Source organism: Notolepis coatsorum (genome assembly GCF_963971535.1).
Source record: "Notolepis coatsorum genome assembly, chromosome: 12".
In the NCBI taxonomy this organism is placed as follows: Eukaryota; Metazoa; Chordata; class Actinopteri; order Aulopiformes; family Paralepididae; genus Notolepis; species Notolepis coatsorum.
Genome location: NC_140176.1, coordinates 1,043,453 through 1,069,431, shown reverse-complemented (window position 1 = coordinate 1,069,431; position 25,979 = coordinate 1,043,453). Strand labels below are relative to the sequence as shown.

At 42.2% G+C, this 25,979-nt stretch overlaps 1 long non-coding RNA gene across 1 annotated transcript; it reads left to right on the top strand.

Moving 5' to 3' along the window:
- The first annotated feature begins 2,194 nt into the window (after positions 1-2,194).
- On the top strand, positions 2,195-22,751 carry LOC311238121. The gene is made up of 3 exons (XR_014620324.1): positions 2,195-2,290; positions 2,522-2,624; positions 22,641-22,751. It is a non-coding gene; the product is annotated as an uncharacterized lncRNA (long non-coding RNA).
- Positions 22,752-25,979: the final 3,228 nt, after the last annotated feature.

The following is a 25,979-nucleotide window of genomic DNA, read 5'->3' as shown; positions in this document are numbered from 1 at the left end:
TCATATAATTTGTACACATAGTCTAAGAGGTACTAAGTACAACCATGGCAGTTTCATAAAGTGCTTATGGGAAAATCTTTTTTTATCCCACATCAAAGTTAGTCGAAAATGCTGATTCTGAGGACTTTAAAACTGAAATTACTCAAAAAGTACACAGTAAAAATATTTCATATAATTTGTACAAGTAGTCTAAGAGGTACTAAGTACAACCATGGCAGTTTCATAAAGTGCTTATGGGAAGAATTGTTTTTATCCAACATCAAAGTTAGTCGAAAATGCTGATTCTGAGGACTTTAAAACTGAAATGACTCAAAAAGTACACAGTAAAAATATTTCATATAATTTGTACAAGTAGTCTAAGAGGTACTAAGTACAACCATGGCAGTTTCCTAAAGTGCTTATGGGAAAATCTTTTTTTATCCCACATCAAAGTTAGTCGAAAATGCTGATTCTGGGGACTTTGAAACTCAAATTACTCAAAAAGTACACAGTAAAAATATTTCATATAATTTGTACAAGTAGTCTAAGAGGTACTAAGTACAACCATGGCAGTTTCATAAAGTGCTTATGGGAAAATCTTTTTTTATCCCACATCAAAGTTAGTCGAAAATGCTGATTCTGGGGACTTTGAAACTCAAATTACTCAAAGTACACAGTAAAAATATTTCATATAATTTGTACAGGTAGTCTAAGAGGTACTAAGTACAACCATGGCAGTTTCATAAAGTGCTTATGGGAAGAATTGTTTTTATCCAACATCAAAGTTAGTCGAAAATGCTGATTCTGAGGACTTTAAAACTGAAATTACTCAAAAAGTACACAGTAAAAATATTTCATATAATTTGTACAAGTAGTCTAAGAGGTACTAAGTACAACCATGGAAGTTTCATAAAGTGCTTATGGGAAAATCTTTTTTTATACCACATCAAAGTTAGTCGAAAATGCTGATTCTGAGGACTTTGAAACTCAAATTACTCAAAAAGTACACAGTAAAAATATTTCATATAATTTGTACAAGTAGTCTAAGAGGTACTAAGTACAACCATGGCAGTTTCATAAAGTGCTTATGGGAAAATCTTTTTTTATCCCACATCAAAGTTAGTCGAAAATGCTGATTCTGAGGACTTTAAAACTGAAATTACTCAAAAAGTACACAGTAAAAATATTTCATATAATTTGTACAAGTAGTCTAAGAGGTACTAAGTACAACCATGGCAGTTTCATAAAGTGCTTATGGGAAAATCTTTTTTTATACCACATCAAAGTTAGTCGAAAATGCTGATTCTGAGGACTTTGAAACTCAAATTACTCAAAAAGTACACAGTAAAAATATTTCATATAATTTGTACAGGTAGTCTAAGAGGTACTAAGTACAACCATGGCAGTTTCATAAAGTGCTTATGGGAAAATCTTTTTTTATCCCACATCAAAGTTAGTCGAAAATGCTGATTCTGGGGACTTTGAAACTCAAATTACTCAAAAAGTACACAGTAAAAATATTTCATATAATTTGTACAGGTAGTCTAAGAGGTACTAAGTACAACCATGGCAGTTTCATAAAGTGCTTATGGGAAGAATTGTTTTTTATCCCACATCAAAGTTAGTCGAAAATACTCATTGTTCTATAAAAAGGACTTTGAAACTCAAATTAAGTACACAGTAAAAGTAGTTAATATTATTTGTGCAAGTAGTCTTGAGAAGTATTAAGTACAAACATGGCAGTGTAATAAACTACTTATGAAATAATAGAAATGAACCACATGCCATCCTTTACTTTGAAATCCTCATCGGAAGTGTTCCTCTGTGGAATTGTCTGTAGCTTTAGTTTAGTGGTCGAATATACTGCGCGTCCTATTGATTCGATGTTCAATAATACTGCACATACGAAACGTCCTATTGATTAGACTAAACGTCCTATTGATTCGATGCGCATTCAATGTCATATTAAGTATTTCTGTAAGATCTACTTGCGAGACTGTGTTCAAAAGTCACGTCGGTTCATTACAACAGCGTCCCAGGGTTGTTTGAATGCATTACCGTAAACCTGGAACTAATCGCGCACTCGAAAAACAAGAGCGGCTCACTTGACCACGCAAAAGCAAAAGACGGCTCACTTGACCGCAGTGATTTAAGACATCGTTTCACTTCTTCTTGTAAAGAGATAGTTTCAGTCACAGTCTTCTTGTAAAGAGATAGCTTCAGTCACAGACAGTCTTCTTGTAAAGAGTTCATAACGTCAAGAAGATGCTACAGTCCCCATAATTTCCTCTCTTATTCCAGCAGCAGTAAGGTAGGTGTTGTGGTTGTTAGCTATGTGTAGGCCCAAGCCATGTAGCTAAAGTGCTAACTAAATGTTTGCTAAGTGAGTTATTATTGCAGAAGGACTTACTGTGTTTTGTAGGTTAAGTTAATTTGTTTAACAATATTGCAAAAGACATGTGACACTAAGACACAAGTAGAAATAAGATGGATGTATGTTGTTATTGTTTGATCTGTGATTTATTGTATATGTGTTTCACAGTTCTCACCGTCCGGATTTGAAAGAAATCCCACCAGTACTATAAAGAACGTGTTGCTGTCATCAGTGCATAAGAGGGAATTACACTAGGACTGCATAGTCTTCGGTGAGTTTGATGTACCCACATATGTCTCGCGATGGTCTGTTGATTGTCTGCATCTGACGTAATTTACTCTCACATGCACAATGACTGCATGTGCAGACGGATAGCGCTCCACAATAGTTGGAATATGTTTAATTATATCAAGGACCCGGTAAAACCATTATTAGCATGCCTTGATGATGTTAAGGCATGGCTGGCATCAAATTGTCTGTCTCAATGACAGTAAAACAGAGGTCATGGTGTTTGGTCCCAGCAATGGGCATGTGTCTCCTCCCGATGACTTGGCCCCCCTTGGGCTTTTTGTGAAGCCAACTGTCACCAACCTAGGGGTGAAGTTTGATTGTGACCTAAAATTGGACAAGCAGATCAACGCTGTGGTCGGAAAGAGTTTTTTCCAACTCAGGAGGCTGTCCAAGGTCAAAGCTTTTTTATCCCGTTCTGTTTTTGAGACTGATGTAAACTAGACAAACGTCTTTCTCTGGTCTGCATCCCCTTAACAATTGTGTGTATTGAGCCATACTGTATTGTACCCATTCTGCAATCTGTTAAATAAAGTTTTCATTCATTCATCCATGCTTTTATGACCTCTCTCCTTGATTACGTGGTTGAACTAAAAATTCAAAGAAACAGACTAAGTGTTATGGACGGTGTCCTTATGTGTATATATATGGGGGTTATGTATGGTTATGTATGTTATCTGTTGTGCGTGTGTGTATATAGGCATGTTTTGGTTGTTCTGTTTTTGTCTCCCTCCTGTGTAACATATCCCATTCTCAGGTGTCTCCCAGTTACAGCAGCAGAAGCAGCAGCTGAGGCTCGGGGAACAAAATTAACTTTTTGACTTACCAGCCATTTGGCTGGTAGATTTTAAAAACTACCAGCCAGGCAGATTTTTTACCAGCCAAAAATTAAAAATAGCTTTTTAGTATATCGCCATGTGTTATTATTACTATATAATACTCTCATATGCTATTTTCAATTAATATCATAAACAACATAAGGAATATTAGCATAATATTGAGTGGACTGAAGGAATGAGTCAGCGTTAATAGTTTTAAATGCAAATAATTTATTGAAACATAGAAGTGGGGTCGGGGACACACACACTGTTTCAACTCACCACCCGCATCATATTGTAGTCTAGTCTGTCTTCAAACTTCCACTCCTCTCGAAACCTTTTTATATTTAAATATCAACATTATCTGTGCATCCTCAGTTTACTACAATATACTCCTCTCCTGAGTCCTGACTAGTGACTTCATCGTCTTTCCAAACGCACACACAGAGAAAGGGAGAGTGCCCCCCCCCCCCCATTTCCCTTTCCCCAGTCCACACTGTCTGCTGTTCTCTATGGCTCTGCCGCTGATCAGGATTAGCTTGTTAGCTTACGCTAACATAACGTTCATTTCGGGCAATGTGGGCATAAAGGAATGGTGACGATGCAATGCATGTTAGATGTATTTGACCCGTTGTGAGAAGAAGAAAAAACCACAGACTTATTTCGGCTCGCAAAATAGGCGCACTGCTGTGTAGCTCTGCTCTCAGGGAACAAACTTAACTTTTTGACTTACCAGCCATTTGGCTGGTAGATTTGAAAAACTACCAGCCAGGCAGATTTTTTACCAGCCATTGGCGGTTGGCTGGTACTTATTTTGTTCCCTGGGCTCATCAGACTAATTAACCTCCACATCCCTTCATATACCCCAATTGTGTGCAGTGTTGGTTAGCTCTTTTGGCTCAGTGTGGTGGTGGGTGTCTCTCTGTGTTTGGTGATAATTCTGTGTGTGCCTGCGTGGACCAAACCCTGTGTGGGGTATATATGCTGTTGGCCCTGTCTTGCCATTTACCACTGTATGTGGGATTGTGGGGTATGTATATTTGAGCTAGGTAATGCTCTATTTGCTCTAATGTTTGGTGTGTGAGCTAGGTAATGCTCTAGTGATAATTCTGTGTGTGCCTGAGCTAGGTAATGCTCTAGTGATAAAAATGACGTAAACACCATGATCAAAACCGCAAAAAGAGATTTCATCAATGACAACTGAGGAAAACAAAAACAAACCACGTGAACTTTGGAAAAAAATTACTCAATAATCAACTAGGCTGCAGTAAAAAACTTAAAACCAGATTCTCAAACATAAACATAAAGACGGACAACACGCTCATCACAGACAAGCTGGATGTAGCCAATTACTTAAACATCTTCTTCACAAACATAGCCACAACACTGGTAAACAAACTACCCTCCCACTCAGGGCATTATGGGGTAGAACACATAGTAGCATACTACAAAAACCTAGGGGTCCACAAAGACGACTTCAAACTTGAAATGGTAACAACCGATGAGGTACTCAAAAAATGTTGCGCCCTCCAACCTAACAAGGCCACTGGCCATGACAACATCCCCTCCAAATTCCTCAGACTCAGCAGCCGCCATCACCCCAGTCATCACACGCATAATAAACCTCTCTATAAAACAGGGACACGTCCCCAAGGACTTCAAAATTGCGAGAGTGACCCCTCTGCACAAAAAGGGCAGCAAATTAGACCCAGGCAACTACCGCCTGTTTCTATTCTTAACTCCATCTCGAAAGTCATGGAGAAAATAGTCTACGAACAGGTCGAAAAGTACCTGGCGGAAAAAAATCTAATCTACGAATTCCAATCTGGCTTCAGAACGTCCCACTCCACTGACGCATGCCTCCTATTTGAACGACCACATCAAACGGTACTCTATCCCCCCCCCCTCACAGTGAGCTGTGGTGTTCCACAAGGAAGCATACTAGGGCCGCTACTGTTCCTAATTTATGCAAATGACATGTCGTCAGCCTGTGACTGCAACTTGTTCCTGTTTGCGGACGACTCAGCCCTGCTGGTCTCTGACAAGAACAAGTTGCAGGTTGAAAAAAACCCTCAGCTCGCAACTAGGCAAAATCTGCATATGGCTCGCTGATAACAAACTATCATTACACATGGGCAAAACGGAGTCCATTCTCTTCGGTTCAAATAACAAACTCAGCAAGACCGACGGCTTCTCAGTTACAGTGGGTGACAATATTGTCACAAGGAAAGAAGAAATCACCTACCTGGGTTCCATCCTAGAGGAAAATCTTTCCTGTGACAAAATGGCATCCAATGTAATAAAAAAAAGTCAACCAACGAACTAGATTCTTGTACCGGATCTCCTCTCTGGTAAACAAGAATACCCTGAAGACTCTGGCAGGAGCACTCATTCAAGGGTACTACGACTATGCGTGCACCTCATGGTACCAAAGCAAGATTACAAACATCACAAAACAAACTGGTCAGACTACTACTTGACCTTACCCCCAGAACCCACCTCACCCCTGCCCACTTTGACAACCTAGGATGGCTTAGAGTAGACGACAGAGTACAGAAACTTGCAATGGGCCTGGTCTACAAGATACACTATACGACTAAGGTACCCATGTACATGTCAAAATACTTCCCAAAGGTCAGTGAATACCACAACCACTACACCAGAGGAAGCTCAACAAATCATGTTAAACCCAGATTCGGCTCAAACAAGGGACTAAACACGTTTCGCAATTATGCCACATCAATGTGGAACGCCCTACCCAAAGCTGTAAAGGAATGTGAATCCCTACCCACATTCAAAACCACTCTTAAAGAGCACCTACGGGAGGCTGCAATTTGAAACTGGCCACCGTAAATGCCCAAACCCCCCACCACCTCCTAATAGACAGTCTCCTCCCCACCACATGTATATATTCCCTCCCCGCCGTATGTATATTCCTCCCCCACCCACCCACCCTTTCCAAATGTACAGTCTCCACCCCACCGTATGTATATTTCTCTCCCACCCACCCACCCCCTCCTAATGTACAGTCCCCTCCCCATCATATGTATATACTCTGTCAGGATCTATGGGTAACAGTACTGTATATTTGAATATCGTTTATGTCACAAATGTATCCGTACTAAATACCTATATGTCCCTATGCCATAAATGTCATGTATGTTGTGTATGTCATAAATGTCTATGAATTGAAAATGGGGGACCTTGATGTAAACAAGACAAACGTCTTTCTCAGGTCTGCATCCCCTTAACAATCGTGTGTATTGAGCCGTACTGTATTGTACCCATTCTGCAATCTGTTAAATAAAGTTTTCATTCATTCAATGCCCTATACGTGGGCGTCAGTCAGGCCTCCCTCTCTCGTTTGCAGCTGGTTCAGAACGCCGCTGCCGTCTGCTGACGGGAACACGAAAGCGGGAGCACATTTCCCCTGTGCTGGCTGCCCTCCACTGGCTTCCTGTGCGTTTTAGAATCGATTTTACTGTTTGCTTTTAAATGTTTGAACGGCTTGGCACCAGGGTACCTCAGGTCCTCTGACCAGCTCCTCTTGGCCGTTCCAAACTCCAGGCTGAAGCTTAATCCTCAAACTGTGGAAGTCTTTAAAAACACTGGGTCACAATAATAGACTCAAGACTAAAACCACAAATCTCAACCTGAAAATAGATAACACGATCATCTGACAAATTGAGCGTGGCAAATTGTTTAAACACCTTCTTCACAACTGTTGCTACCACTTTGGTGAACAAACTGCCGATCCACTCTGGCCGATATGGCATACAGCACATCCAGGCCTTTTATAAGGAACTGGGTGTACGTGAAAATGATTTTAAATTGACTGAAGTAACTACTGAAGAGGTTATAAAAAAGCTCAGTATGCTGCAGCCAACAAAAGCCACAGGCCATGACAATATTCCCACCAGATTTCTCAGAGACTCTGCTTCCATCATAGCTCCCATTGTAGCCCATATCACCAACCTCTCCATCAACCAGGGTCACATCCCGCAAGAACTCAAGCTTGCTAGGGTAACCCCTCTATTTAAAAAAGGAAACAAACTAGATCCAGGTAACTACCGCCCCGTTTCTATCCTTTGTTCCATATCAAAGGTAATTGAGAGGCTGGTATATGAGCAGATAGACAACTACCTGACTGAACATAGACTATTGTACCAGTTCCAATCAGGTTTCAGAAAATCACACTCCACTGACACCTGTTTACTGTACCTGACAGATTATATAAAACGGGAGATGGACAAGGGGAACTACTGCGGGATGGTAATTGTTGTGAAGGATCAGATTAAACCGAATATGTATATTTATTTATATATATATATTTAATTGTATTTGTATATCGTTTGATATCCCCTGTATATTCCTTGTACAATATGCATTGAATATCCCCGTTTCTACTAAACAGCCCATAATAGTTTCATTCTACCATTGGACGAGAACCTGGCGCCAGGTTGCCATACCCCTAGGTTCAAGTTCAATCGTGCCGCCTAACATGTCGAGGCAACCCCCGGTTCCGCGCAGTAATATGCCGGGCGAAATACGTGTGGTACTATTTGTTCATAGCGCATATATATATGGCGCTCGTAAAGTAGAACTTTCTTTTAGTCCAGTTCTTTACCCTCCAACAGAGTGACAGACGCAAAAGCCTCCCCACGAAGCACGTGCGGTGTAGTAAGGCCTACTTGGCCCAGAATAGGCATTGAGATATCGTGTAGATTAATAGTTGAATGGTTATAGTTTGGCACCATACCGTCGAGTTGGACTCTATTAAGCTAATAATAGTCTATTTATGTATGGTGCATCGTTCGGTTCGAGTTCTACAGTTATCAGTACCCCCATCGTTCCTGACGTTATCTGGACGCTTATCCAGGCTGGTCAGACCCCTAGTGGTGATTGCATCCGAGGAGCTCCGGGTCAAGAGCGACTGGACCTGTATATTGGATTACTCTACCCGACGACGGCGAGCCTTCCACGGCTCTTGGATTATGCTTTATGTGCTTTGATTATTCCATGGATAAAGGCCAACACTGTCGAGTGTTGGAATTACCCCCCGGAGAGGACTACAGGTGAGGCGGCGCTCTACACGTGAGGTCGCACCACGTCTCTCCGTTGTGGACCGGCAGATACCGTTCCACAGAGGGTCCAGCTGTATTCGTCTGCGGCCCGAGGTTCTGTGGGCACTGGGTCTAAGACTTTGGATTCTCCCAAGACACCGTCGGCCAGATGGGATACCGCCAGCGACTTCTCTAACCCCCCCCTCCTACTGTCTTACAACCAGCGGGACCCCCCCCCCCTTAGTGTATCCAGCTATAATCATTTAAGTACTATTGCTATCGTTTCCTAAATATTCCAGGTTGTATACTTACTCCCTGCGCAACCAGAGATTGGACATTCAATGTTGATTTACCTACGAATACTCATTTGCCATAAAAGTGCATACTCAACATTTCAAATCATAAATGTAATTAAGTGAATGTTGTATACACCCTTTGCTGTATTAAATATTCGATTTGGTCCATTTGTGTTGGTTCGTTTCATCAGGTGGGAAAGTGTTCATCATACTTATATCTTGTACTGGGTGGCCAGAAGTTAAAGTACATGAGGTAGTGGTATTAAATATCATATCTAACAATACAGTCAGGGAATTGTACCCCTCAGCTACAGTAATGTTGGACCTGCAAAAGGCGTTTGACACGGTCAACCACTCCATCCTACTAGAAAAATTGAGAGCGATAGGCTTTGATAGCAAGTCAGCCAAATGGGTCAAGTCCTACCTGGAGGGAAGAGAACAGGTGGTAGACATCAATGGCACCTTGTCCTCGTCCCTTCCAGTGACATGTGGGGTCCCCCAAGGAAGCATTTTGGGACCTCAACTGTTTTTAATATATATTAATGACATGAAATCGGCATGCGATTGCAACCTGTTCCTGTTTGCTGACGACTCGGCACTCCTGGTCTCAGACAGGGATAAGTCTAAAGTGGAAAGTGTCCTGAGCAGTGAAATGAAAAAGATCTGCTCCTGGCTCAGTGACAATAAATTGTCTCTACATCTGGGAAAAACAGAGGCCATACTCTTTGGGTCAAACGCCAACCTAAAGAAATCCCAGGGTTTTAAAATTAGAGTAGGTGAAAACATTATTGAGGATAAAGAGGAGGTCACCTACCCGGGCTTTATTTTAAATAACAAACTTTCTAATGAAAAAATGGCACAAAAAGTTATTACTAAGGTCAATCAAAAAACCAAATCTTTATTTAGAATTCCCTCGTTCATAAATAAAAACGCTCTGAGGACCCTAGCTGGAGCCCTCATCCAATGTCACTTTGACTATGCTTGCACTTCATGGTACAGCAACATATCAAAACAAATGAAGACAAAGCTCCAGACCTCCCAAAACAAACTAGTGAGACTCCTGCACAACCTTCACTTTAGGACTCACCTAACGCCAGCCCACTTTAGCAGGCTGGGATGGCTTAGGGTTGAAGAAAGGGTACACCAGCTTAAATGCTACTGGTTTTTAAAGTACTAAAAGAAACGGTCCCCAAGTACCTAGTAAATTATTTTAATAAAGTAGGAGATGTCCACAAACACGCCACAAGAGGAAGCCCCACGGACCTGGTCCCGCCGAGAGTCAGGACATGCATGGGGAAAGATGCATTTTTTTTACTCGGCTACGGTAATGTGGAATGCCCTGCCAACATTTATAAAACTCCTGAACTCCCCTCTCGGATTTAAATCCGCCCTAAAAACATGGCTCAGCAGCAACTCAAATTGGTCTTAAAATGTTTTTTTTTTATCTCTTATCATAACTTGGCTTTTATTTCTTTTATCATGAGTTGCTTTTAAGGGTTTGCGGATTTTCTTTTAACATTAGTTAACTGTATGAGTTGTCAGGTTAGGTGTTTTTATAATTTTTTTTTAGAATGTGTCCTGTCAGTGTACATGTCCATTTGTGTTTCTGTGCCTTTTTATGTTCCATGCATGGACCACAATGGAAACAAGCCTTGGCTTTATTGTGTTTTATCCATTTTTGACTAGCGTTATTGACACTGTTATTGTCTTGTCTTTTAAAATGTTTTTTTTTGTCATACGATTTGTGTCAAAATAAAGTAATCAATCAAAAAAAAAGGGGGGGGACCGTGCTTTTGCTGTGGCAGCCCCAAAGCTCTGGAATGAGCTGCCACTGCATGTTAGGCAGGCCCCCACTCTGCAGGTGTTCAAATCACGCCTCAAGACACCTATTTGCTCTGGCTTTCGGTTTTAAACAGTTTTGAGAGACCTGCCTTTTTATGTGACACATTGTACTGTTTTTATTGTGTTTAAATGTGCTTTATAAATAAAGTGGATTGGATTGGATTACATTACAGTGAAATGCTTGGTTCTTTCACTGCCCAGCCCAGTCCAGCCCAACCCAGTCCAACTTAGACCAGCCCAACTTTCCCTGCCCAACCCACTCCAGCCCAGCATCTTTCACTGCCCAGTTCAGCCCAACCCAGTCCAGAATAGTTCCCTCTTTCATGTTAATATGTGATATCCTAATATTTTGAAGAGTAGAGACGGTGTGATTAATATATGTTTTATGCTGCTAATATTGTGAAGAGTAGACACTTATAATGTTTTATGGTAATAAATATTTTAAAGAGTAGAGACACGGTGTGATTATTACTATGATTGAAAATCAATTTAGACGAAGACATACAAAGTAATTATCACAATTAGCGATTTTTTTATGGCTGGTAAAAAAAATCATATACTTGCCAGTTAGCTGGTAAGCCAAAAAGTTAGTTTCCTCTCCTGATTGTACCTGTAACTGAGGGGTACAATTCCCTGACTGTATTGATAAGTATGGTATCATTAAACCACTACCGTCTTATGTACTTTAATTACTGGCCATACAGTACATGATATATATAATGATGAACACTTCCCACAATGAATCGGTTCCACACAAAGTTGTAATTAAGTATTTATTGCAGCAAAAGGTACATAATATACTTCTCTATTTCACTTTGAATGCGCTTATAAGGCAAAGGAATGTGCGTAGGCAAATCAATAATGAATGTCCATTCTCTGGTTACGCAGGAGGTAAGTATACAACCTGAATCTTAGGGAATTATATCTATGGTACACTAGTAATATATAGCGGGAGATACTGGAAGGGTCCCCCCGGTTGTAAGCCAGCAAGGGTAGAGGATCTGTCGGTAATAGAGTCTGGGTCAACGATGATAAGGAGACTCCGAGTACGGGAGACGGTGCAATAAGATCTTGATCCACAGACGAATACAGCTGTTCTCCATAGCCTGTAGCTCCACAGGGAAGAAAGCTAGCCTGCCTCAGGCTCTCTGAGGCGCAGACTCGACGTGGCTCCTCACAGGGTAAATCCCACACACGTGTGGGCGTCGGCGATTCTCCGCTCCATTAATTACAGGACCAAAAGCAAATATAATCCAGCCGTAAAGGGCTATGCAGTCGTCGGGTAGATAATCCAGTGTACATGTCCACACGGTCCTCGTCTAGGGCTCCTCGGGTGAAAGCGCCATGAAAGCAGCCCAGCCTGGATAAGCACTCTAGCTGATACGAGGAAACGTTGGTGATGCTGGTCACTGTAGAACTTTAGCCGCACGATACACTATACACAAATAGACTATTACTGACTTAATAGAAATATGTCGCACTCGACGGTATAGCGCCAAACTCTGACACTTCAGTTATTAATTCGCACGCGGTCTCAATGCTCTATTTGGGGCCAAACAGGCCATACTTCACCGCACGTCGTATCGTGGGTGAGGCCTCAACTTATTGGGTAACAACACTGCTGTATCCACCTGCAACGTATTTAAACGCTTAGATGAATAAACTAGTACCAGCTTTACTCCTGTCTCATATCCTTGCGCAGTACCATTCTTGTCCAGGCATGTCCCCGGCGGTGACTTTGAACCTGACTTTGGAGGCATGGCCTTGGCGCCTGTGGACCGCTGTCCAATAGGAGAATGAAATATTATGGTCTGTACTAGGCTAAAGGGATATTCCGTGTATATGTACAAGGAATATACAAGGGATATCAAACGATATACAAATATTATGCAATATATATCAATCAATAAATATATATATTCGGTTTAATCTGATCCTTTGTAACAGTACCCATTCCTCAATCTGTTAATTCAGTTTTCAATCAATCAATCAATCAATTGGTATCCTGACAGTCTTCACTCTTGTCTGACACCCACTCTTAATCTGCACTTTACTTTACACTTTATATATATATATATATATATATATATATATATATATATATATATATATATATATATATATATTTATTCAAATGATTAATCCTTCACTGCACTGTCTTTGTCCTGTGTCGTTATGTGAAAAAAAGATTTTTGGAAAAATGCATATACTGTAATTGCTGTAACAATTACCAATGTTTGTAATCTAGGTGTCATTAATAATAATGGCTTATTAAAGGAATCTGAATCAATCAATCAGTAACGTCCAAAGCAAATTCCTTGTATGTGAAAAGTATACGACAGAGTGCGCGAGAGAGCCCCCTCATCCGTATGTGCAGTAGTGCCCCCCCCCCTCATCCGCATGCGCAGTAGTGTCCCCCCCGCATCTATGCTTTAGGCAAGTGGCTTGTCCTTCCGCGTTGCTCTGATTGGCCACTGATCTACGCTAGTTTCGCCCCCACGCTAGTTTTGCCCCCACGCCCGGTATGAGCGCGCGCATGAGCCTAGATAATAATAATAATGCGCGAGCCCTCGCACACACACAGGTTTTGCCCCCACGCCGGTAGATAATAGGCGTGTTCGAGATTGGCTAGGCGGACGCGGATCTGCGCAGGTTTTACTACGGCCTCGCCAAGCGCGTTGCATGCCGGTTAGAATGTTGTCAGACTTGCTCTGGAAAAAAAATTCGATTATTAAAAAAAAAAAAATTATATATATTTTTGCAAAATCAACTCTGCCTCTCTTTGTTAACTACAACAAGCAATTCAAGTCAAGAGTTTTATTTGTCACGGTATACAATGAAATGCGGGTGGTCTTGCCCGCAACGATGTGCAATTCAGTAGTACAACATATAATAGAATCCAATAACAACATGTGCAATAAACAGGTAACATAGTGGGACATCACGGTATTTGTACATAGTTATTTACAGAGCATGAAGGACATGCTAGGTCCTTTGGTAGTGCAATACACTGTTACTATACTATTTTTAAAGTGACCTTTCCTTTGTGGCCATAAGTGTGGGCGTGTGCAGCATGAGTGAGTGCTTTCTCATGTTAAAGTGGCTGCTAGTGTGCGAGCGTGCACAGCGTGCGTGTCGTGTGTGTGCTAATGTGTGCTTGTGTGTGGAGAGAGTTCAGTGTTCTGTGACACACTGTGTTCATTGTTCAAGGCTCTGATGGCCTGGGGGAAGAAGCTGAGCCGAAGCCTCTCTGTCCTAGTAGCTGGTGTTCGCAGGCGTCTGCTTGACCTCAGCAGCTGGAACAGGCTGTTATTGGGGTGGTGAGGGTCTTTCATTATTCTGCAGGCTCTGGATTTGCACCTCTTGTATAGAACCTGCAGGGGAGGTAGTGCAATACCCGTGGTACGCTCGGCAGAGCGCACCACTCTCTGTAGGGCCTTCTTGTCCTGTGCCGTGCTGTTTCCATACCACAGTGATGTTTCCAGTCAAGATGCTCTCTACAGCTCCGGAGTAGAAGGACTGGAGTATCTTCCCCGATACTCTGAACTTCCTTAACTGTCTCAGGTGGTAGAGGCGCTGCTTCGCCTTTTTTACGACTGTGTCTATGTGTGTTGACCATGTCAGATCCTCTGAGATGTGGACCCCCAGGTACTTAAAGCTGCTCACCCTGTCCACGGTGGCCCCGTTTATCCTCAGTGGTGTGTGTGTCTCCTGCTGTTTGTTATTTAAGATGAGGTCGGACTCTGCACTGACAGATTTGTGTTCATTGTGCTGCTTTTATAAAGCCTCAAATGACGGCTTACAATATTTCATGAAAGCAAAGTGTTTTGTTTGTCTAAGATTTAAAAAGGTTTAAACTTTACAGCACTGACAAAGTTGAACAAAGTGCTGTACAAGTCCCACAAAAAAAATAAGTAATTTACATTTTTTAATTTAAATTTTTTAATTTACATTTTTTATATAGTTGATTCCATTTTTATTGCTCAATTCCGCGATTCCGTCCGCGATTCCGTGATCGCGGATTCCATATGGCTCTACAAATAGTTTGCGATTGCTTCTTCAAGTCGATTTCACAGGACTTTCTATCATCGGAATTAAATAATTATAATGATAATAAATACGACAATTACGTTTTGCATTTATAGTCATGACTCAATGAGAAATCTGAGCATTACCGCTCGTATGTACTGTACAGTACTTCACTAAGCCGATTGGCTCACAGTTAACCCAATCGGGGATATAGTGAAATAGATAGAATAGATTAACGAACTCCATATAAATGAACTCCATATAAATCTATAGTTCATTAACGATGCAGCAGCTGATACTGTATACACACACACACACTGCTGAATAATTCTGTTTTGCCTCAATACAGTATATATATATAATATATTGATGCAAAACAGAATTATTCAGCAGTGTGTTGTGTGTGCGTGCGCGCGCTGCGGTTGGCAGGAGCGCGCAACAAGATGGTATATAAATATGGTATATTAATACAGTATAGTGTGCTGTGCTGTGTGATGACAATTAACATTTGAATCTAATCTAATTGTGCACACGGCCCTCATTATAATGAGCTGGACAGGTGTGTGTGTGTGGTAACGCGTATCTGCCGTGCGAGGGGCTCATCAAATCTGAAGTGTCCGACGTTCTGACTCCTCCCCCGGCTGCTCTCGGCTACTCGTCTACTTTTGAGGCGAGCCGAAATCAATCTCGAACACGCCTAATAATAATAATGCGAGAGCCCTCGCACACACGCAGGTTTTGCCCCACGCCGGTAGATAATAATAACTAGACAATTCCGCACGGGGGAAATTGTGAGAAGTGTGGGTGACGCCTGTGCACCGCCGGCCAATGGGAGAGGGTCTCTCGCGAGTCTCTGACAAACTGTTCAAAAGATACAAAAAGGGGGCGTGGCCTAAGGATTGGGGGAGTGGTCAACATAGACCAATTAAAGAGGACATCCCTACTGAGTACAATGGCACAACCCGCAAGTCTCTACGACAAACGGTTCAAAAGATACACAAAGGGGGAGGAGCCAAACTATGGGCGTGGTCAACATAGACCGATGAAAGAGGACATCCCTACTGAGTACAATGGCACAACCCGCAAGTCTCTACGACAAACGGTTCAAAAGATACACAAAGGGGGAGGAGCCAAACTATGGGCGTGGTCAACATTGACCGATGAAAGAGGATATCCCTACTGAGTACAATGGCACAACCCGCAAGTCTCTACGACAAACGGTTCAAAAGATACACAAAGGGGGAGGAGCCAAACTATAGGCGTGGTCAACATAGACCGATGAAAGAGGACATCCCTACTGAGTACAATAGCACAACCCGTAAGTCTCTACGACAAACGGTTCAAAAGATACACAAAGGGGGAGGATCCAAACTATGGGCGTGGTCAACATAGACCGATGAAAGAGGATATCCCTACTGAGTACAATGGCACAACCCGCAAGTCTCTACGACAAACGGTTCAAAAGATACACAAAGGGGGAGGATCCAAACTATGGGCGTGGTCAACATAGACTGATGAAAGAGGATATCCCTACTGAGTACAATGGCACAACCCGCAAGTCTCTACGACAAACGGTTCAAAAGATACACAAAGGGGGAGGATCCAAACTATGGCCGTGGTCAACATAGACCGATGAAAGAGGATATCCTTACTGAGTACAATGGCACAATCCGCAAGTCTCTGACAAACTGTTCAAAAGATACACAAAGGGGGAGGAGCCTAACTATGGGCGTGGTCAACATAGACCGATGAAAGAGGATATCCCTACTGAGTACAATGGCACAACCCGCAAGTCTCTACGACAAACGGTTCAAAAGATACACAAAGGGGGAGGAACCAAAATATGGGCGTGGTCAACATAGACCGATGAAAGAGGATGTCCCTACTGAGTACAATGGCACAACCCGCAAGTCGCTACGACAAACGGTTCAAAAGATACACAAAGGGGGAGGAGCCAAACTATGGGCGTGGTCAACATAGACTGATGAAAGAGGATATCCCTACTGAGTACAATGGCACAACCCGCAAGTCTCTACGACAAACGGTTCAAAAGATACACAAAGGGGGAGGATCCAAACTATGGCCGTGGTCAACATAGACCGATGAAAGAGGATATCCTTACTGAGTACAATGGCACAACCCGCAAGTCTCTGACAAACTGTTCAAAAGATACACAAAGGGGGAGGAGCCTAACTATGGGCGTGGTCAACATAGACCGATGAAAGAGGATATCCCTACTGAGTACAATGGCACAACCCGCAAGTCTCTACGACAAACGGTTCAAAAGATACACAAAGGGGGAGGAACCAAAATATGGGCGTGGTCAACATAGACCGATGAAAGAGGATGTCCCTACTGAGTACAATGGCACAACCCGCAAGTCGCTACGACAAACGGTTCAAAGGCGCTGTGAGGCAATAGTATCCAGCTGCAGGACGAGAGCAGCCAAAAAAAACTGTGCATGCGCGCGCACGCGCGTGGAGCGTTTGACCTACTGTCAATTTGCCACTGCACCACTGGTCAACATAGACCAATGAAAGAGGACATCCCTACTGAGTACAATGACACAACCCGCAAGTCTCTACGACAAACGGTTCAAGAGATACACTAAGGGGGTGTGGCCTAAGGGGGTGTGGTCTAAGGATCGGGGTAGTGGTCAACATCGACCAATGAAAGAGGATATCCCTACTGAGTACAATGGGTCAACATAGACCAATGAAAGAGGACATCCCTACTGAGTACAATGACACAACCCGCAAGACAGAGGGCGCTGTCAATCAATTCAGTACTGCTACACAGAGGGGCGATGAAGGGTTAACTACATGAGAGGTCATTGCCAGGTCAGCTGTACTGAGTTGATTGACAGCTTCCTTTGAGCCATGAGCCACACACTGCTGACCACTGATTAGGGTGATGCAATCACCAATGACTCTGCACTTTCACTTTCAATGTATTTCAATGAGGGCAGATGCATGACTTCATTCTCACGATTATTAAAAGAAAACGATAAGCGATGAAGCGTTGTCACTTTCATATGAGCACTTGAAGGGTTATGTGAAGGGTTGTGTGCGATATTGTGTCATTCCGTCGACAATTGTGGCCCCGGTGGCGATCGGAACACAAGGGGGGGAAAGCTATATAATCTGCTTTTTCTTAGAGTGGAAAGCCATTCGTTTGTATGTAGAGGATAACTTTCAAACAAATTGTCATCAGTTGAGATAGAAATGTTTAATTCCATTTATTTTTCTTTTGTGAGCGAGGGGACGGCCGTGTCATCGTTTTGATGTGTTGTTTTTATATCTACGTCCAAAATTGTGATCACTGTCGCAATTTACCCAAGGTGGTGGTATAAAAAAAAATTCACCTCCTCCACTCTAACTTGCCATTCATTCCCAATCGGACCGAAATGTTCCTGTTTAGTCGATTTGTAGCCAAACAGTGTGGTGAAACTTTCCGAAAAGTAATAGACACTCGAGTTGGAGCAAGCCGGTCGTTTTGATACCTTTCACGTGTATGGGGCGCGAACGCTCTGGGTGGAGTAGTGTTGGCAAAATCGGCGGAATAAATAATAAATAAAAATAGTATAGATTACTATAGTGTTGGCAAGTCTAAAGCCAGGTCACCCACACTAATAATACTTAGACAAACGCACGCAATTGGCACAAGTGTAAATTATGCATTCGTCACTCAGTTTTAACACTTTGACTGCCGGGAGCCGTCTTTAGACGTCTTTGCTGGCCATGCTAAAGTTGCCGGGGGACGCTGTACGTCGTCTTTATATCAATATTTCAAAAATCTGCGATCGGATTCATAATGTCCCTCCGCTGGCCTGAGATCCACCAGCAGGACCCACTGAGCTCTCTGGCGGTTCAGGAGCGCCATCTGGTGGCCGATCGGCGCAAGCGCTTAACAGGAAGCCCATTAGAGGTTTTACTAGACGTCCGTATTGCTTCCGGCCACTCGGTACATGTCCCGTGACTCTAGCTCGTCACTCTACATAGCGATCGATTGCCAATAACTCGATAAACAACATGATTTGGACGTATATACCATTATACAAGCTGGAGATGGACCGGGTAATAATATATCCCATAATGATACAATTTCTACTCGACGATGATCGCCCAACGGCGCGCGGAGACTGGGGTGAGTTTCAGCGTGTAACGTTACCGTCTTCGATAATAACTGATATTATCAACATTTGACCCACATTAGATGATTGGTATAACGCTGCCCACGGAATTATAAACGCCCCCTCGCCCATCCGGTCAACATCAGATGACGTGTAGTAACTTCTAGAAGTACGTCTAGTTGGAATTTTTTATATCGCGCTGATTGCCATCAAACTGTATTTCATCATCAATATAATGCATTTGGGGCTATATATCACGTTCTGGAGAAAGCTGCAGAAAGAGATGAAAACATACTTATACATTAGACCATACTTTACTATGAATATGTGAATGAAAAAGTTTAACGTTGCTACACAATGAACAATACATATAGGACTTTGAATGGGCCCTAATAATGGCAATGTAGCAATAGAATTTAAAAAGTTATAGCCCTGCAAAGAAGGGGACTTTCTCCATAGACAAATAGCGCTGGCAATCTATGGTATATCATTAATTTAACCTTAGGCAACCAAAGTGTTAACATCGACGCACTTAGCTCAACTCGTTCGTCAGCTGGCTGTGGAGCCTATGGTCACAAGTTCAAATCACTCTTAGTTCAATTATTATTATTTCTTTTACGTTTAATTAATTTATCATCTCTCTATATTAACGTAACTAGCTATTCATATCAATCGAAATAACGTTCATCTCTCTATATTAACGTAACTAGCTATTCATATTAGGGATGCCCCGATCACGTTTTTTGCCACCGATACCGATCACCGATCGTCGTGAGCCATATCGGCCGATACCGATCCGATACCGATCGTTTTTGATTAAAAAGAAAATAAAAATTATTTTATAATTTTTTTTAATAAAATATATATATTATATAATTAGACTTGTACTTACTTGTATTATCTGCGAGACATCGCCACCACGCAACAAGTCAAAATGCTCGCTATCTGCAAACAGCTCCACTGTCTGTGTGTACTCTAGTAGCCTCCAGCTCCAAAAAGGATTCTCCTGTGCTGCAGTGGGACCCTATTGGTAACGTTACTGTGCTTTGGTCATATCACATTCAGCAAGCCCTCAGCTCGAATACGCATTGAATCAATGTTATAAGACATTGATATCAAGAGCTATCTGTAGCTACTGCTAGCCGGCTAGATGACGTTAAGACAGAACTTTTTAGTTCAATGGGACATTTCGTTTTGAACAGTGAACTAACATCAGCTAACGCAAGCTAACGGAGGTATCAACATGGACTACTAGACTTGCTGGATCATTTGTTGATATCAGGAGCTATCAGTAGCTAGCCGGCTAAATACCGTTAGACAATGCCTACTAAAAGTGAATAGTTGACTGGGTAATTTTGTTTAAACAGTAACGATAGCTAGGTAGCTAACGTTAGCTCAGGTCGAATGCACTATAGACTCGAGCAGAGGAGCCGCCTCTCAGTCCTCTGTGTTTACAAACTGTACACGGGTGCAGGCGGGGCAAGGGAGCAGCGGCAGTTTGCAGGTCGTGTGTGTCTGAGACAGACAGCGAGTGAGATCTCCGCTTGATCGGTTTCCGCGATCGGCGAATATGACTCATTATCGGAATTCACAGATCGCATATTTATACTGATTGGTTACTGATTGGTTACTGATAACGATCGGTGGCCGATCGATCGGGGCATCCCTAATTCATATCAATTGAAATAACGTATTGTATTGTTTTCATCTCTCTATATTAACGTGATTCCATCAACACATAGGTAGAGCCATATGAAATCCGTTTTATTATTTTCCAAATTCCATTTGATTTTTTCCCAATTTTTTTTCGTTTTAATATTTCAGAATTCTGTATTTTGCTTTTTATGCTCATTTTACCATCAGAAATAGTGTTTAATAAGTGGGAATGAATAAATGTCCACAATTGAATAAGATATAACAGTCCATTTAATGTTTAAGTGCTGCAACTCAGAGAAATACAGTTCAATTTTACACAATATTTTTCAAATGATATTGTGACAAAATAAAAATACACATTTCAAGTGTAAACAATAGATACAGCTAGCTACTACTGACATTATCACAATGACAATGTCAGTAGCCTAGCTATATCTATTATATTGTGATGCAATTGTAATGCATAATTTAGGCACCTTTTAGTTTAGTTTATTTCGTTTATAAAGGACAGTTTATAAAGGACAGTGTATAATGACAATCGTTTGCATTAAACAAATGGATGGCTGCACTAGATTTAGCTAGAAGCTATCATTTCCATCTATAGTCCTATGTACTGTAACGTTACATAACTATTTAAGTTTATTTAGTTTATAAAGGACAGTGTGTAATGACAATCGTTTGCATTAAACAAATGGATGGGTGCACCAGATTTATCAAGAAGCTATCATTTCCATCTATAGTCCTATGTACTGTAACGTTACATAACTATTTAAGTTTATTTAGTTTATAAAGGACAGTGTGTAATGACAATCGTTTGCATTAAACAAATGGATGGGTGCACCAGATTTAGCAAGAAGCTATCATTTCCATCTATAGTCCTATGTACTGTAACGTTAGCTATTTAATCACAATAGTGTCGCACGTGTTTTTGCGGGTCCAGTCCACGGAACGTTGACAGAATTAGCAAAACACCTTATCGCCGGAGGAATAAAAGTCATTAGGATACTGTTCTGCTCTGAACTGAGGGCTTATTTAGGAATTTCTTAGCTTCTTGACTGTTAACATCAAAGCAGCCAGACGCTTGAGCACTGCTGCGTGTTGTGTATAACCCGCTGTAGTGTCCCCGCCTCCCCGATCATGTTTGCTTTGCACCAAACGTTTCACCCAAAAACTGAATTTCAGTCAAGATTAGGCCAAATTCTGCAATATTCCACGTTTTACAGTTGATTAAATTTGTATTGGTCAATTCTGCGATTCCGTCCGCCATTCCGTGAACGTGGCTCTACACATAGGTAATATGCTCTTGCGCGTTACGCGACTTTGGGCTTCATTATTCAGCCACAGGCAGGAGTTTTCAGATCACAGGCTGGTCATGCATAATCTCGCCCACCAGACTCTTCTACCGAATTGACTAGATTACACTTTCTGTAGGCCTAACACTCACCTACTCATTCTGTTGTGACACAACCTACTCATTCTGTTGTGACACAACATGACATGTTAGGGTTGTCACCTTCCGTGATCATGTTTGAACCAATGTGTAAAAAATCTGTTTTAGATTAGGCTGTAAAAATCTGTTCTATAGGCTATATTTAGTCTAGTTTATTAGACAAAGCATTTAAAAATACTTTGAGTCTACATCAATAGCATTAACCATACATTGTCAAGGTTGACAGAGGGCTTGCGCATTATTATTATTATTATCTAGGCTCATGCGCGCGCTCATACCGGCGTGGGGGCAAAACTAGCGTAGATAAGTGGCCAATCAGAGCAACGTGGAAGGACAAGCCACTTGCCTAAAGCATAGACGCGTTCCCCCCCCCCCCTCATCCGCATGCGCAGTAGTGCCCCCCCCCCCTCATCCGCATGCGCAGTAGTGCCCCCTCCCTCATCCGCATGTGCAGTAGTGTCCCCCCCCCCTCATCCGCATGCGCAGTAGTGTCCCCCCCCCCCTCATCCGCATGCGCAGCAGTGTCGTCGTCGTCCCCCTCATCCGCATGCGCAGCAGTGTCGTCGTCCCCCCCCCCCCTCATCTGCATGTGCAGTAGTGTCCCCCCCTCATCTGCATGCGCAGTAGTGCTTAGCGGGCCAAAAGTAACCTCGCCCTCGATCCGCTCCACAACACATCTTCCTGAATTACTGACACGCTTTGTGTGTTTACAGTGTAAAGTCTCTCTGTGACGGAACTCTACTGGACCAAGGCTTTCTACTAAAATCTGGATCAGAACCTTCTTCTTGTGGAAACAGACAGCAGACTGGACACCACAACATCTGTAAGTACAAATATGTAAATATTGTTTCCCTCTTATTGCTCCTCCTTGCAGAAGCGGCACTCGAAAGGAGCCTTGAAGTTGTACAATCCCAGTTGAATTGTAGAAAATGCCAAATGTTTTACATAAGGATAAGGTTTCAAGTTTCTTTATTAGTTGTCATACAGAAGTACAGACTACTTTTATACAAAATGCTTCTTTCTGTTACGCTCCAGAGACTGTGCTAGACAAAAATAGATAAAATAAGTATAGCAAGTATAAAATGGAAGTCAAGTATGTGGACAAAAGTGTTTAGTATATACATATATACAATGTACAATGCAGAGTAGAAGTAACTGATATACAATATACTATACAGTGCAAAGCAGAAATGGGATGAGGTAGAATTTATGTACAATTTACAGTAAGGTGTAATGAGGTATGGGTTGTAGTGCAAATTCTTTACCAATAAATATAAAGTGTGTTTAGGTGTACTAAAGTGGGTGCTGCAGTGAGTTGTTTGTTTAAAGGGAGTGTGTGCGTGTGGATGTGTGTGCTGTGCGTGCATTTGATGGTTGCTACATAGTGTTATTGTCATTTAGCATTCTGATGGCCTGAGGATAGAAGCTCGGGTGCGAACTTCCCCCCTCCCTCTCCCCCCTCTAGTTTGTGTACACACTGCAGTCTTGGTGCGCTCCCGATTTTGTTTGCGTTTTGAGCGTGTAAGCTTGCCGTAGGCGATGATGTCACGCTCGAACATCAACACAGGAAGAGTTTTAACACACTGTGGTGGAAACTGGATGCTGATATAAATAAACTAATAACCAATAAATATGAAGTTATATTTGAACCTCTGTTGTCAAGCCTTGTCAATATAACCCACCCCCTTTTCTCACGAATGGAACTGGAGTCCGCTTTGAGCATTTTCCAGGGTTAACGCCTATTTATTACTAGTTAGCAGCTAACATTAGCCCATTGCTCGCATCAATTATATTGCATGTCATTGATCTACCGGTCGATCACGGCCGACTGGTTGGGCACCACTGGTCTATAGAAATAAATGCATTCGAACAAGAAACCAATGTATAGTAGACATAGCAATGGCAAAAAGAGTTGCCAGGCCTAATGCGAGCCAGGGAAGTCTTTAGCCCCTTCCGTGACTGCGATGTGCAAGCCAGGGGCTTTATATCTGATATATTTCGGACCCACCCCGAGCTTTTAAGCAGTGCTTGGTGGTCCAAATTAGCCTGGCTACTAGGGCTGCACGATTTTGGGAAATAATCTAATTGCAATTATTCTGACAGATATTGCGATTGCGATTTGCGATGCGATTATAACATTTATTTATTTTTTTACAAGAAGAATGTTGCTGCTTTCTGTAGTCGGGTCCCAACTGCAAAATGACTGTATTACCCTGTATTATACACTTTTACTATCATGTAGACTATTCTGCTTTGTGTTTACATGTGATGTATTCTATACATGCACATTTATTATGTTCTTGTGTGATGTATCGCACATTTTATTGCTGTGTGATGTATTGCAAATGTTATTGCTGTCATCTTGGCCAGGTCGCGTGTATCGCTTCCGCAACGGAATTCGGTTTCCGGGTTCCTCTGATTGGCCGCGACCCCCACGTGACCCGCCCCCCTATCGCGCGGCAGAGCGAGCGGCCGCGGACTCGCTCGCTTCCTCAATGCGTGTGTGTTGATGTTGTAGCCACCTCCTCCGCGGCAGGAATACTAAGCTCCCCCTTAAGCTCCAGGAGAGAGGGGAGAGGCTGAAAACCCGCAGTTCTTGCCCGCCTGATGGGAGCCGAATCCCCGCATCCGATTTGTCTGATGAATACCCCCAACTGAGCTCTGGCTCTGACTACATGCAGTCACTGAGTGTTGTGTTGTTGTAGCCAGCGGGTAAATCACGATTTTTTTAATTTGTTTGTCATGACAAACCAATTACATAATCCAACATATGTGTAAAGGCACAACATATTCCAGTTAGGGGCAGGTACAATAAGGTCTATCAGTGTACTGTATGTGTGTAGGGGCCGGTACAATAATGTCTATCAGTGTACTGTATGTGTGTAGGGGCAGGTACAATAAGGTCTATCAGTGTACTGTATGTGTGTAGGGGCAGGTACAATAAGGTCTATCAGTACTGTATGTGTGTAGGGGCAGGTACAATAAGGTATATCAGTGTACTGTATGTGTGTAGGGGCAGGTACAATAAGGTCTATCAGTACTGTATGTGTGTAGGGGCAGGTACAATAAGGTCTATCAGTGTACTGTATGTGTGTAGGGGCAGGTACAATAAGGTCTATCAGTACTGTATGTGTGTAGAGGCAGGTACAATAAGGTCTACCAGTGTACTGTATGTATGTAGGGGCAGGTACAATAAGGTCTATCAGTGTACTGTATGTGTGTAGGGGCAGGTACAATAAGGTCTATCAGTGTACTGTATGTGTGTAGGGGCAGGTACAATAAGGTCTATCAGTGTACTGTATGTGTGTAGGGGCAGGTACAACAAGGTGTATCAGTGTACTGTATGTGTGTAGGGGCAGGTACAATAAGGTCTATCAGTGTACTGTATGTGTGTAGGGGCAGGTACAATAAGGTCTATCAGTGTACTGTATGTGTGTAGGGGCAGGTACAATAAGAATGTTCTTCTTCCTGTTCCTTTCGGAGATGGAATTTAGTGGAGCATATTAATATGTACTGTTGGGACTGTAATAATTCCACGTACGAATAAATACAAATGAAATTAAATGAAGTGAAATTAAATGAAGTGACACAAGCCAGCCCTGTTTCTTCCGGGTTCTGCCTTTTTCACGGAGAAGGACAGTGTGTTATATTCGGGTTGTTATTCTTATGGTCTAGATCAGGGGTTCTCGAACTTTTTTACACCGCGACCCCCATTTTATTTAGGATTTTTCTTTTTTTGGGGACCCCACACTTAACGTATCGAGTCATATCAACGTGGAATTAAAAGGAATATCAAAATAAAAGGATGCGTTGTTGAACTTGATCATGCATATTTATTAGATAATTTAATCACAGCACTATGTTATCAATACACATTTTATAAAACAAGACATATTAGTCCGAATATGTTGCCAGATGCGCGACCCCACTGTCGCCTACCCGCGACCACAATTTGGGTCGCGACCCGTAGTTTGAGAACCGCTGGTCTTAGATAGTCCAAAGATATTAGTGAACATGAAACACTCTCGAATCCAAAAGCAGAATGCCTGCAG